We start from the raw sequence: 12549 nt of genomic DNA on the forward strand, positions 1-12549 counted from the left end.
CATTCTTCGTTTGCCATAGCCCTATCAAGTTGTTCTTTTGTGAAAGCCCTCCTTTTGTTGTTAGACCATGTGAGTTTCTGGCTTGAGCAATGTAGATCATGAAGAGAGCAAGCCCCAATTACTGTACTAAAAGCCTCCATCTGCTTGTATGGTTTGTAAGCAACACCAACTTTCTCGTTTTGGCGTGTTATCTCATTAAAATCCCTAATGCACAGCCAAGGCATGTGTGATGGGGGTTTGAAAAATTCAAGTAGTTTCCAGCTATCTTCCCTTTTAGAAGCATCAGGGTGACCATAGAATCCTGTGAGCATCCATAAGGAGCCATTTTTAGACTCTTTAATAATTGCACTAATATGCCATCTAGAATAATTGTAGATGGTGACCTTCCAGTCAGACTTCAACAAAAGGGTAAGGCCACTACTACTTCCAACACTATCAACAGTAAGACAACTACAAACTTAGGTCTCCTTCATGCAAGCTCTAGAACATTTGGTTTCCAACAGGAAAACCATATTGCAACTCTTATTCTTAGTCAAAAAACTAAGCAACCTAACTGTCCAAGACTTTCCAAGCCCTCAGCAGTTCCAACTTAACAGACTCATGGCTATTGGCAGGGTTGAGATCTAACCTATGCCAATATAGTTATAAGCTACACATTTCCTTCCAACATCCATTTCCCTCTTTTTGAAATCTAGGAGTTGCCTTTTCGCTACTCCTCCTCTTCACACCCTTTTGTTGCCAAGTTTAGGACTCTCACTAGAAACTAGATCTAAGTTCTATGTACATGCATCTAGCTCTATGGCTTGTTTATCACGAACCTTTGTTTTCCACTTCACACCCTTTCCTGAACTTGTCAGTTGTTGGTCCATTTCATTAATAATAGACACCTCACCAATACTCAATTCAAGGAAGTTACCTTGGTTAGCACATGGGCGAATCTCCTGAAGGTTACTAGGAAAGCCTACCGAGGTCACAGTAATGCCAAGTTCAGAAGTTACTATATCGGGACTGTGACTGATATGTTGGCCTAGCCTAGAGTTTTCCAAAACAAGACTTGTGTTGATCATAGGATGATCCTCAGAAATTAGAATCTTCCTAGACAGAAAATCTTCAACTTCCTTTTCTGGTGCCTCACTTATAGCTATTCCTTGCTTCTAGGAAGTTTGACCAACAATTCCTGTAGTGTCCTCACAAAGGAAACTTTCCTAAATAACTCTTGACTTCTTAGGATTCACCACTGAGTTTGCCACCTCTTCTGCACTGCCTAATTCCTTTCCATAATTGGTATTTGTGACGCCCCCAAATCCGATGTACGGACACGAGGAAATCGAGAAGTCGGGATGATGACAACACGGGTCACCACCCTATCGCCAAGTGCCAAGTGTGTGAATAAGCAACAAGTGTGCAAAAGAAAAACACGCAGTGGATAAACAAAGTCATATAACTAAGTACCAGAATTTTTTCTTTGTTTAATACAAAGCTGTTCAAAACGTACATAATAAAATATTACAAGCTACAAATATTGTTTCAAACCAAACTACAAAGCAAAAACTCCAAATCAATACTCCGGCGGAGTTGCCTCCTCGGGCTCAGCCTCCTCCTCCTCCTCGATCTTTGCATCAAAATCTACGGCACCAAAATGGTCCCGCAGGTAAGTAAGATCTAAACGCCACTAGATAAAAACATATTAACTCAAACAATATGCATGAAAGAATGCAAATGCACATAACCCATAAAACCACATTTTTCCACGCACGCAAAAAAAAATCCCATTTGGCCCCAAAAACGTATTACTTTCCAACTCATGCCAAAAGTCTCATTTGACCCAAATCCAACTCAATTCAATAATCAATTAATCCGAATGCACCATGACCTCCCCTAGGGTTCATCCGCACCCCCTGGCTCCCATCGTCACACCACGAGTAACGACCATACGTGTGACTTCGTAACGAGCGATGCCCAGTTCCACGCCCCGCGCGTACGTAGCCAAGCATCCTCTAGCCCTCGCCAGCGAAGGGCCACAGAGTCGGTACGAGAGCGTTACCATCCCGCCCGCTCCCGTTGTCACCCAGCGACAACCCAGGAGACGTAACTCAGTATATTACGCTCCTGAGTGACCAGAGGAGCTCCACCGAGATAATACCCCATCTTGACTTGGGGTCGTGATACACACGCACCCGAAAATCCATTTACACAAATAAAACCGAATTTTCTCAATTAAATAAAATGCACATGAATGCATCATGTAATGCACGCCTCAAGATACAAACATCCAACCAATCACAAAAATCATCAAAACCAAGCAACTCCATCCTTAATCCATCCGACCCCCGAACTCCTCGGACTCAATCCGGAATCAACCAACTAGTCAAATAATTTATTGTAAGATAAAAAAATATATTTAAATCTAAAATAGAGTTTGGAAAATACTTACAGCGCTATAAGGTATTTTTCGAAGGATCACGACGTTGCAAACGACGGAGAAAAAGCAACGTAACAATGTATTTTACACTGTGACCGTGGGTTGTAAAATACCCACTTTCGAACGGGGACAAACCAAGACACGAAATTGATAGGGAATGGTCTAGAGATATTTATGAAGCTAATGGAAATGACTTTTGGCCGTGGGTGGCGGTGGAAGTGCAAAAAGGGGCAGATCGGAGTTGAGCTCGTGGGAGCTGCTCCTGCAAAGGATTGAGACCGGAAATGGGTGGGTTAGGATGGCAAGAGGTAGGGGATGAAGTGGTGAAGAGGTGGTGGCCGGAGGTGAAGCGACGACCCCGAAAATGGCCAAAAGCCGTGCGGCTTAGATGGGCTCTATGGGGTTAATGGCGGCACGGATGGGGCTGATTTTTGGTGGGGTGGTGCGCCAGCCGGAGGGGAGTCTAACGGTGGGGGCTGTGTCAGCCACATCAGCCGGAGGCAGTGGGTCTGGGTGGGAGAGCTGGACAGCGACGGAAGAGGGAGAGAGAGAGGGCAGGTCGCGCGGGGAGGAAGGAAAAAGAAGAAGAAGAAAAGAAAGAAAGAAGAAAAGAAGAAAAGGAAATAGAAAAAAGGAAAAAGGGAAAAAGAAAAAGAGAAAAGAAAAGATGGAGAAAGAAAATGAGGTCCAATCCTCACCTCCGGAATCCAAAAACTGATACGACGAAAACGATTTTAAAAACCAGAAAACGACTAAAATAAATTAAACATCACATCAATATAAAATAAAACCAGTTAAAATACAATAATTTAAAATAAAATAACTAATATATTAATTAAATTAAAAACTCCTTCAGTGAAAATACACGTAAAAACGGGGTATCTCAGTATTGATCCCTGCCACATCATCGTCTTCTCTATGCTGGTATGAGTTTTGTGAACATGCATTCTCCTTTCCACCATATCCAGTTCAACTGTGTTTATTTATATCTTAGGACCATCATACTTTGATCCAAGCTCCATATTGGGACATATTAGTGCCATGTAGAGGAGATGAGTTAGTGTAATAATCCACTAGAAATTCAATGGTAAAATTTCTATTGGCTTTAGCAACCTCATGAAAACACCATAAGTTTCCACATATCGACCAATCGCATAAATTTTAGTCTGTCAACATAGTCAGTCTTATCACTTACTATAGTGCTAGAAATGTGATTTTTAATTCTTTGAGATAGTTAGAAGTGTTAAAATGTATTATGATTTATGTCATTAGACTCTGTGGATTATTTAGGATTTATGACAAAATAACCCATTTTCATATTTTCGGGCAAAACACCTGTTTGAAAAAACTGTGAATTTAATTTTTGGGGCACTTCGGGGCTAAATTTTGATAAACAATTTTCACTGTAGATGGTCATATGAATATTTAGGATTTTTTGGTACTAATTTTTTCAAGCATTTTTTCGAAGTGAATATTCATATCGATAATCGCACCAAATGTAGTGTTTTCAAAATCACAGTATAAAATGTCTCAATTAAGTAAGAGAAGTTTTATTTTGACACTTGGCAAGATCTAAGCCACACATCATGAATAGTATTAGACACTTGGCACCATGAGGAACACTGATGGATTTTAAGGAATCAAGGCGTCAGATCATGCCACCTAAGCAAAAGCCCTATTCCATCTGACCAATCAAATTGTACCAAACCAAAGAGGATTTATACCCTAATAAAGCCCTATATGGTTGGAATCCAACTAAGAATCCAAAAGCATGGTTAGAATCGAAATCCTAAATGGTTTTATCCAAATCCTAAAGTTGACGCCAAAATCTTAACTAAATCCGTTTCTAGCATTGTGTTTAATCGTTTGATTAAATTACATCTACATGCTATTAATTCTTCAAATTCTTGTCATAATATCATTATCCAACCTTTTTAACCTTGGATATTTGATTGGACCAAGGGAAATTGGATTTGAACTTAATAGCAACCCCAAACCCTCCTAAAACCCCAAATTGAGGCCCATTCGGTTTAGGCCCATTAAGGCTCACGAAATTGGGCACCTTAGCATTGATTTTTGCCAAGGACATTTATCCCCCCACATGGCTGATCAGATGTCGTCAAGAGGGCCTAGAAGGAAAAAGTCAAAGAGCCACCTCACTATTCCAAATCTACACTCTACCATTAGAAAATATCTTGGGCTGATTTTTATATATTTTATTGGATAAGAAGGACCAACACTGAAGCCTCACTTCAGCCTCATCCTCTTCCATATCCTGTGCAAAAATATATCTAGCCCACTCCTCATGAAATTCAACTTCCTTTACACTTTTCGTTGAAAGAACACTAAACACTCTCTCAGACAACTTTTAGGAGTACTTTTGCATGCCCATTGTGATGACCCGCTTTCGCTTGTGTTTTCGCTGAAATGGTTGTTTTTATTTTAATTAATATATTAGTTTATTTATTTTAATTTATTACGATTTAAAATTGTTTTTTTTAATTTAATTGATATTGTGTTTTATTTCTTTTAGTTGTTTACAGTTTTTAATCTCGTTGAGACGGTTTAGTGTTGTTTTCCCGGAATGAGGATTAGACCTCATCTTCTTTCCCTACACCTCTTTTCTTTTTTCCTTTTCTTTTTCCTTTTTCTCTTTTTCTTCTTTCTTTTTCTTTCTTTTTCTCTTTTTTCTTCTTTTCTTTTTTTTCTTCTTCTTCCCCTTTCCCGCGTCGACCCCATCCCTCTCTCTCTCTCCTCCTCTCTTACGCCGGAGCTCTTCCTGCCCTCGACCTGCCGCCGTCCGGCCACCGTGCGGCTCACCGCCCCCACCGGTCGATTCCCCTCCCTCCGGCGCACCTCCCCACCAATTCCCACCCCCATTCGGCCGGAAAACCCCTTTAAAGCCTACACGGGTTTTGCTCCGATCCGCCGCCGTCGCTCCACCTCCGGCCACCATTTCTTCACCACTTCATCACCGGTCCCTTGCCGTCCTAACCCACCTATTTTCGGCCTCCAACAACCGCCGGAACAGCTCCCATGAGCTAGCTTTCCTTTTTGGGAAATCCGGCCTCTCTCCGGCGTTTTCGCCGCCACCCACGGCCAACCACCACTTCCAAGAGCTTCACAATCATCCCTAGACCATTCCCTATCAATCCCAAATCCTGGTTTGTCCCCGTTCAAAAGTGGGTATTTCACAACCCACGGCCACAGTGAATTTTCACTGTAACGTTGCTTTTTCTTCGCCGTTTGCAACGCCGAGTGTTTTCTAAAATTATCGTATAGCGCTGTAAGTATTTTCCAAACCCTATTTTCAGATTTAAAAATATATTGCTCATTCAATAATTTTATCTGCTGGTTGGTTGATTCCGGACTGAGTCCGAAGAGTTCGGGGGTCGGATGGATGGAGGACGAAGTTGCTTGTTTATTTGATTTATGATGATGGTTTATTTTTGTGCATTGATATGGCATTACATGGTGCATGCACGTGTGTTTTTGTTTAAGTGTGAAAAGTCTGTGTTTTGGCGTAAGTGGTCTTACAGGTGCGTGCGTATCACGACCCCAAGTCGGGATGGGGTATTATCTCGGTGGAGTTCCTCTGGTCACTCGGGAGCGGAATAAACTGAGTGATGTCCCCTGGGTTGTTGCTGGGCGACGACGGGAGCGGGGGCTAGGGGTTGCTTGGCTACAAACGCGCCGGGCGCGGAACCGGGCATCGCCCTATGCACTGACTCCGTGGCCCTTCGCTGGTGAGGGCTAGAGGATGCTTGGCTACGAACACGCGGGGCGTGGAACTGGGCATCGCTCGTTAGGTGTCACATGCGTAGTGGTACTCTGTGATGTGGCACTGGAGCCAGGGTGTGTGGATGACCCCTAGGGGAGGTCATGGTGCATACGGATAAAATGGTTTTTGGTTTGAGACGGTTATCGAGGCCAAATGTGACTTTTGGCGTGGTTTTTGGAAAATATGTGTTTTTGGGCCAAATGGGATTTTTGGCGTGTGTGGAAAAATCATGTTTTATGGGTTTTGTGCATTGAGCATGCTTCATGCATTTTGTTTGAGTTCTATGTGTTTTTATCTGGTGGTGTTTGGGTTTTACTTACCTGCGGTACCATTTTTGGTTCCGTAGCTTTTGGTGCAGGTTTTGAGGATGAGGAGGAGGAGGCTGAGCCCGAGGATGCGGCTCCGCCGGGTTGCTGATGTTATGCTTTGTTTTTGGTTTAAAGCTATGTTAGTGTTTTGTAATATTTTATGTATGTTTTGAACAGCTTGTATTACGTTAAGAAAAATTCTGGTACTTAGTTGTATGACTTTCGTTATCCGCTGCATGTTTCTTCGTGCACATATGTTGCCTTTGCACACACTTGGCACCCGTCGTTAGGGTGGTGACCCGGGTTGTCACCATCCGGACGTATCGATTTCCCCGTGTTCGTGCGTGGGGATTTGGGGGCGTCACAGGTGGTATCAGAGCGGTTTGGTTCTGGGTAAAACCACATGTCTCGTAGGCAGTACTAGAATGCTTTTAAAGTTGTGTTTTGAAAATTATGTTAAGTAAAGTTATTTGATTTGTTTTATTTGTTTTATTTGTTGGAGCTTGTTTGTTTGTTTTATTTATTTGGTTATGTTTTTGCAAGTTGGGTTCTTTTGTTTTCTGTGATGTGGTGTTGGTCTATGGTTCTGCTTTTGTTTATTGTTGGTTTTATTTGTTTTTGTTTTCTGAAAGGGGGTCAAAGGTTGTGGTGACAGGAAAAAAAATGGGGAGACCAAGGAAATCTACTCAGGAGCCACGGGACAATACCTCAAGGGATGACTCCATAGCCGAAGCAATACGGCAGATGACGGAGTTTATGCAGCAGAATATTAGGCCACAACAGGCAGGGCCTTGGCCACAAGGAGAACCTTGGCCACCACAAGGGGGTCTCTGGCCGAAACAAGGAGGGCCTTGTCCACAGCAAGGAGGGTTTTGGCCACAACCAGGAGGTCCTTGGCCACATCAGGGAGGTCCTTGGATGTACCCGGGAGGGTCCAGTAGCATGGTACAAGCCGGATGCACCTATGAGCGCTTCCTGGCGCATAGGACTCCACACTTCACCGGAGAAGAAGATCCACTTCAAGCTGGAAAATGGATCAAAGATCTGGAAAGAACCTTTGAGGTGTGTGGTTGCACCGAGGCGCAACAGGTACTCTACGCCAGCTATCTCTTGCAAGGCACGGCGTCTGATTGGTGGGATACCAAGAGGGTGATGCTGGAATCAGAATTGGGGTCTTTCGCTGCTTTGACCTGGCAGCGCTTCAAGAAGGAGTTTAATGACCGCTTCTTCCCCGCAACGGTAAGGAAGCAAAAGGCAAGAGAGTTCTCAAATCTGGTCCAAGGGGGTGCGACAGTGGAACAGTACGCTCGGAGATTCATAGAACTTGGGCGAATTGCTCCCCACCTTATCGCCACAGAGGAGATGCGAGCTGATCCTTTTCAGGAGGGTCTATGTCATGACATACGCCGTATGGTGGTCAGCCATCGTATATCCACTTTTCAGGAATTAGTGGATGTGGCCACCCTTGTGGAGCGGGAAAATAATCTGAGTGTGGGCTCCCCTCCAGGGCATAAGAGGCGGAGTTTTTCTGGTGAAGGAAGTAGCTCGGGTTCGCCCCAGAAATTTATTCAGTGGACCGGAACTCGACCTCAAACGTCCTCAAGTGTTCGTATGGGAGGACGGGTACCAATTTGTGGAGCATGCAATAGAGCTCATGAGGGCGAGTGTCGGATGAGTAGTGGACCCCAGTGTTACCGGTGCGGCCAAGTGGGACATATTGCTCGGGATTGCCCCGTCAGAGTTCAAGGAAGCCGTGGAGGTAGACACGGTGGAAGAACCAACCCGAGACAAGCAGTGCAAGCCCGGGTTTATGCTGTCACACCCGGAAAGGTGGATGATGAGGCACCAGCGGCCCATGATGCAGGAGTAATTACAGGTATGGATTAATTTAATTTTAAGTTGGATTTAATTTTTGGTGTATTTGGTTTCTTCTTTGTTTTTTTGGATTTCATGGGTTGATGTGTTGGTTCAGGAAGAGTTCGTTTGTATGAGTTTTATGCTTGCACTTTGTTTGATTCCGGTGCGTCGTAGTCATTTGTATCTTCCACGTTTGCGCGGGTGTGTAATTTGGTTACGGAACCGTTGTCGAAGTCTATGGTAGTGGCTCTACCCGATGGTGAAATGGTGTGGTGTTCCAAGGTTGCTTTGGGATGCCCGTTAAATTTTGAGGGAAGGTTCTTGGATTCTGATTTGGTGGTATTCAAGCTGTTGGGTTTTGATATCATCCTCGGAATGGATTGGCTATACTGTTATTCTGCGAGTATTAATTGCAGAAGTCAGATAATTAGCTTTCGACTTCCAGATGGTGATTGTCTGGAATTTGCGGGAAGTAAATTAAAAGAAAAGCCGATAATTATATCGGCGATTCAAGCAAGAAGGGAGATTGCATGGGGAGCGGATGCATTCTTGGTTCAGATGGTGTCCACGACGTCCGAGGAGAAGTCTTTGGCAGACATTCCAGTTGTGGAAGAATTCCCCGATGTGTTTGTGGACGACTTGCCCGGACTACCCCCTGTTCGGGAAATGGAGTTTGTTATAAACTTGGAACCTGGAGCGGCTCCTGTGCATAAAGCTCCTTATTGCATGGCACCGGGTTGCTGATGTTATGCTTTGTTTTTGGTTTAAAGCTATGTTAGTGTTTTGTAATATTTTATGTATGTTTTGAACAACTTGTATTACGTTAAGAAAAATTCTGGTACTTAGTTGTATGACTTTCATTATCCGCTGCGTGTTTCTTCGTGCACATATGTTGCCTTTGCACACACTTGGCACCCGTCGTTAGGGTGGTGACCCGGGTTGTCACCATCCGGACGTTTCGATTTCCCCATGTTCGTGCGTGGGGATTTGGGAGTGTCCCACCCATTTTGAAGCTTTTTTAGGTGTTCCATCACAATGTTTCTTTCACAATGTTCCATTTTGATTCTATTTTATGTGGATATCTTATTTGTTCTATTTGAAGATCATTTGGTTAGTCAAATATTGTTTAAACTCTATAAAGGTCATTCTGGATGATAAACTTGAGAGTATGTTATGTTTTGGTGTTTTTGACCAAGCTAATAGATAGATCTTAGTCCAAAAGTTTTATGGAGTATTGTTAGCATGTGTATATGATTATTTGTTAAGGATTTGTTGCATCATTAAAGTTTTGTTGAAATATTTTCTTGGATCTAGAAACTTAGAAACTGGAAGAGGAAAAATAGTTTCTGTTTTGAGAAAGTTTAAATCTTTGGTGGTTTAAACATATCCCAATGGCTTTGATAATTTTCTTGAATGATCATAAGCCTCTTATATACATTTTATAATATTATTTTGAAGATATTTGATGTTAGTTTCAGAGATATGAAATTTTATGCAAAAAGATATTTGGATAGGCCAAAGTGTGGATCTTCTTGGCTAAATTTATGTTTTGGTTGATTTTTAACCATGTTTTAGGACACCTTTTTAAATTATGTGATGGTTTGGTTTGAAGATCACATCTTTATAAGTCATAGATCAAAAGGTTGATCAAAACAAGTTAGAAACAAAAATCAATGAAATAACATATGGGAATTTCGGCCCTATGGAGTTTTCATAGTTGTGTTTAGTTTTAAATTTTTCTAAATTAATATTTAAGTTTAGGATAAAATTCACATGAGGCAAGTGAATTTTGGTGATTTGGAGTTAGCATGCAAAATCCTTCAGTTGAGGGTAAAATGGTCATTTTCCCACATGTAGAGGCTAAAATTAAAATTTTACTGTAAGTTAATATTTTTCCATGTTTTAAAATATTAGTAATTTATTTCTAACTCTTAGAATCACTAATATAGTTCCTCATGATCGTGCTTGAGCTTTCATAAGAAACGTGGAAATCGAGATAAGTTAACTTTTAACTTATTAGCAGTTTATTATGTAAGGGTGATAAGTAAAAGAACTACAGTGTATATATGTGTATGGCTAATTCAAGTATAAATACGATGTGATGACCCGCTTTTACGTGTATTTTCACTGAAGAGGTTTTTAATTTAATTAATATAGTAGTTCTTTTATTTTAAATTATTGTATTTTAAATTGGTTTTTATTTAATTTGATGTGGTGTTTAATTTATTTTAGTCGTTTTATGTTTTTAAAATCGTTTTCGGCGGATCAGTTTTTGGATTCCGGAAGTGAGGATTGGATCTCATTTCTTTTCTTTTCTCTTTTTTTTTTTTCTCCCTTTTTCCTTTTTCCTTTTTCCTTTTTCCTTTTCTTCTTTTCTTTTTCTATCTTTTTCTTTTCTTCTTCTTCTTTTTCTTCTCCCACGTGCTCGACCCTCTCCCTCTCCTTCCCGTCGCCGCCCAGCTGCCAGCCTCGACCCACCGCCGTCCGGCCGGCGTGGCCAACACCACCCCTACCGTTCGGTCCCCCTCCAGCCGGTGAACACTCCCACCAAAAATCTCCTCCATCCGAGCCGTCGTTAGCCTCCTACAGCCCCTTCTTTCCGCACGGTTTTAAGCCGTTTTCGGCGACGTCGCTCCATCTCCAGCCACCACCTCTTCACAGCTTCTTCCCCTACCTCTTGCCGACCTAACCCACCCATTTTCGGCCTCGATCCGTTGCCGGAGCAGCTCCCACGAGCTCAACTCCGTTCAGCCCCTTTTGGGACTTCCACCGCCGTTTCCACCGCCACCCACGACCAAAGCTCACTTCCTTTAGCTTCATAAACATCTCAAGGCCATTCCCTATAAATTTCGTATCTTGGTTTGTTCCCGTTCGAAAGTGGGTAATTTATTACCCACGGCCACAGTGTAAAATACACTGTTACGTTACTTTTCCTCCGCCGGAGTATTGAATTGAAGTTTATGCTTTGTAGTTGGTTTTAAAACAATATTTGTGATTTGTAATATTTTATTATGTATGTTTTGAACGGCTTTGTATTAAACAATGAAAATTCTAGTACTTAGTTTATGACTTTACTATCCGCTGCGTATTTCTTCGTGCACATTTGTTGCTTATACACACACTTGGTACTTGGCAATAGGGTGGTGAACCGTGATGTCACAATCTGGACGTCTCGATTTCCCCGTGTCCGTACGTGGGGATTTGGGGGCGTCACAGGTGGTATCAGAGCGGTTTGGCTCTGGGTAAAACCACATGTCCCATAGGTAGTACCAGAATGTTTTTAAAGTTATGTTTTAAAATTTATTTTAAGTAAAGTTGCTATTTGATTTGTTTTATTTGTTTTGAATTTATTTGAGCTTGTTTGCTTGTATTTATTTATTTGTTTAGTTGTGTTATTGCATGCTGGGTTATTTTTGTTTCTTGTTATGTGGTTTGGTTTTGGTTTTTGGTTTTTGGTTTTATATTGTTGGTTTTATTCGTTTTCTTAAAAGGGGTCAAAGGTTGTGTTCTGGCAGGAAAATGGTGTGGCCAAGAAAATCTACTCAAGAGCCTCAGGACGATACATATTTTAAGTAAAGTTGCTATTTGATTTGTTTTATTTGTTTTGAATTTATTTGAACTTGTTTGCTTGTATTTATTTATTTAGTTGTGTTATTGCATGCTAGGTTCTTTTTGTTTCTTGTTATGTGTTTTGGTTTTGGTTTTTGGTTTTTGGTTTTATGTTGTTGGTTTTATTTGTTTTCTTAAAAGGGGTCAAAGGTTGTGTTGTGGCAGGAAAATGCTGAGGCCAAGAAAATCTACTCAAGAGCCTCGGGACTATACACCGAGAGATGATTCCATAGCCCAAGCAATACGGTAGATGACTGAGTTCATGCAACAGAATTTTAGGCCCCAACAAAGAGGGCCTTGGCCACAACAAGAAGGTCCTTGGCCACAACAAGGAGGGCCTTGGCCACAATAAGGAGGGCCTTGGCTACACCCAGGAGGGCCTAGTGGCATGGTGCAAGCTGGATGCACCTATGAGCGCTTTCTAGCGCATAGAACTCCACCCTTCACGGGAGAAGAGGATCCACTTCGGGCTGGGAAGTGGGTCAGAGACTTAGAAAGAACTTTTGAGGTATGTGGTTGCATTGAGGCGCAACAAGTACTCTATGCCAGTTATCTGTTGCAAGACACCACTT

Source organism: Carya illinoinensis, chromosome 8, assembly GCF_018687715.1.
Source record: "Carya illinoinensis cultivar Pawnee chromosome 8, C.illinoinensisPawnee_v1, whole genome shotgun sequence".
NCBI classification, from domain to species: domain Eukaryota; kingdom Viridiplantae; phylum Streptophyta; class Magnoliopsida; order Fagales; family Juglandaceae; genus Carya; species Carya illinoinensis.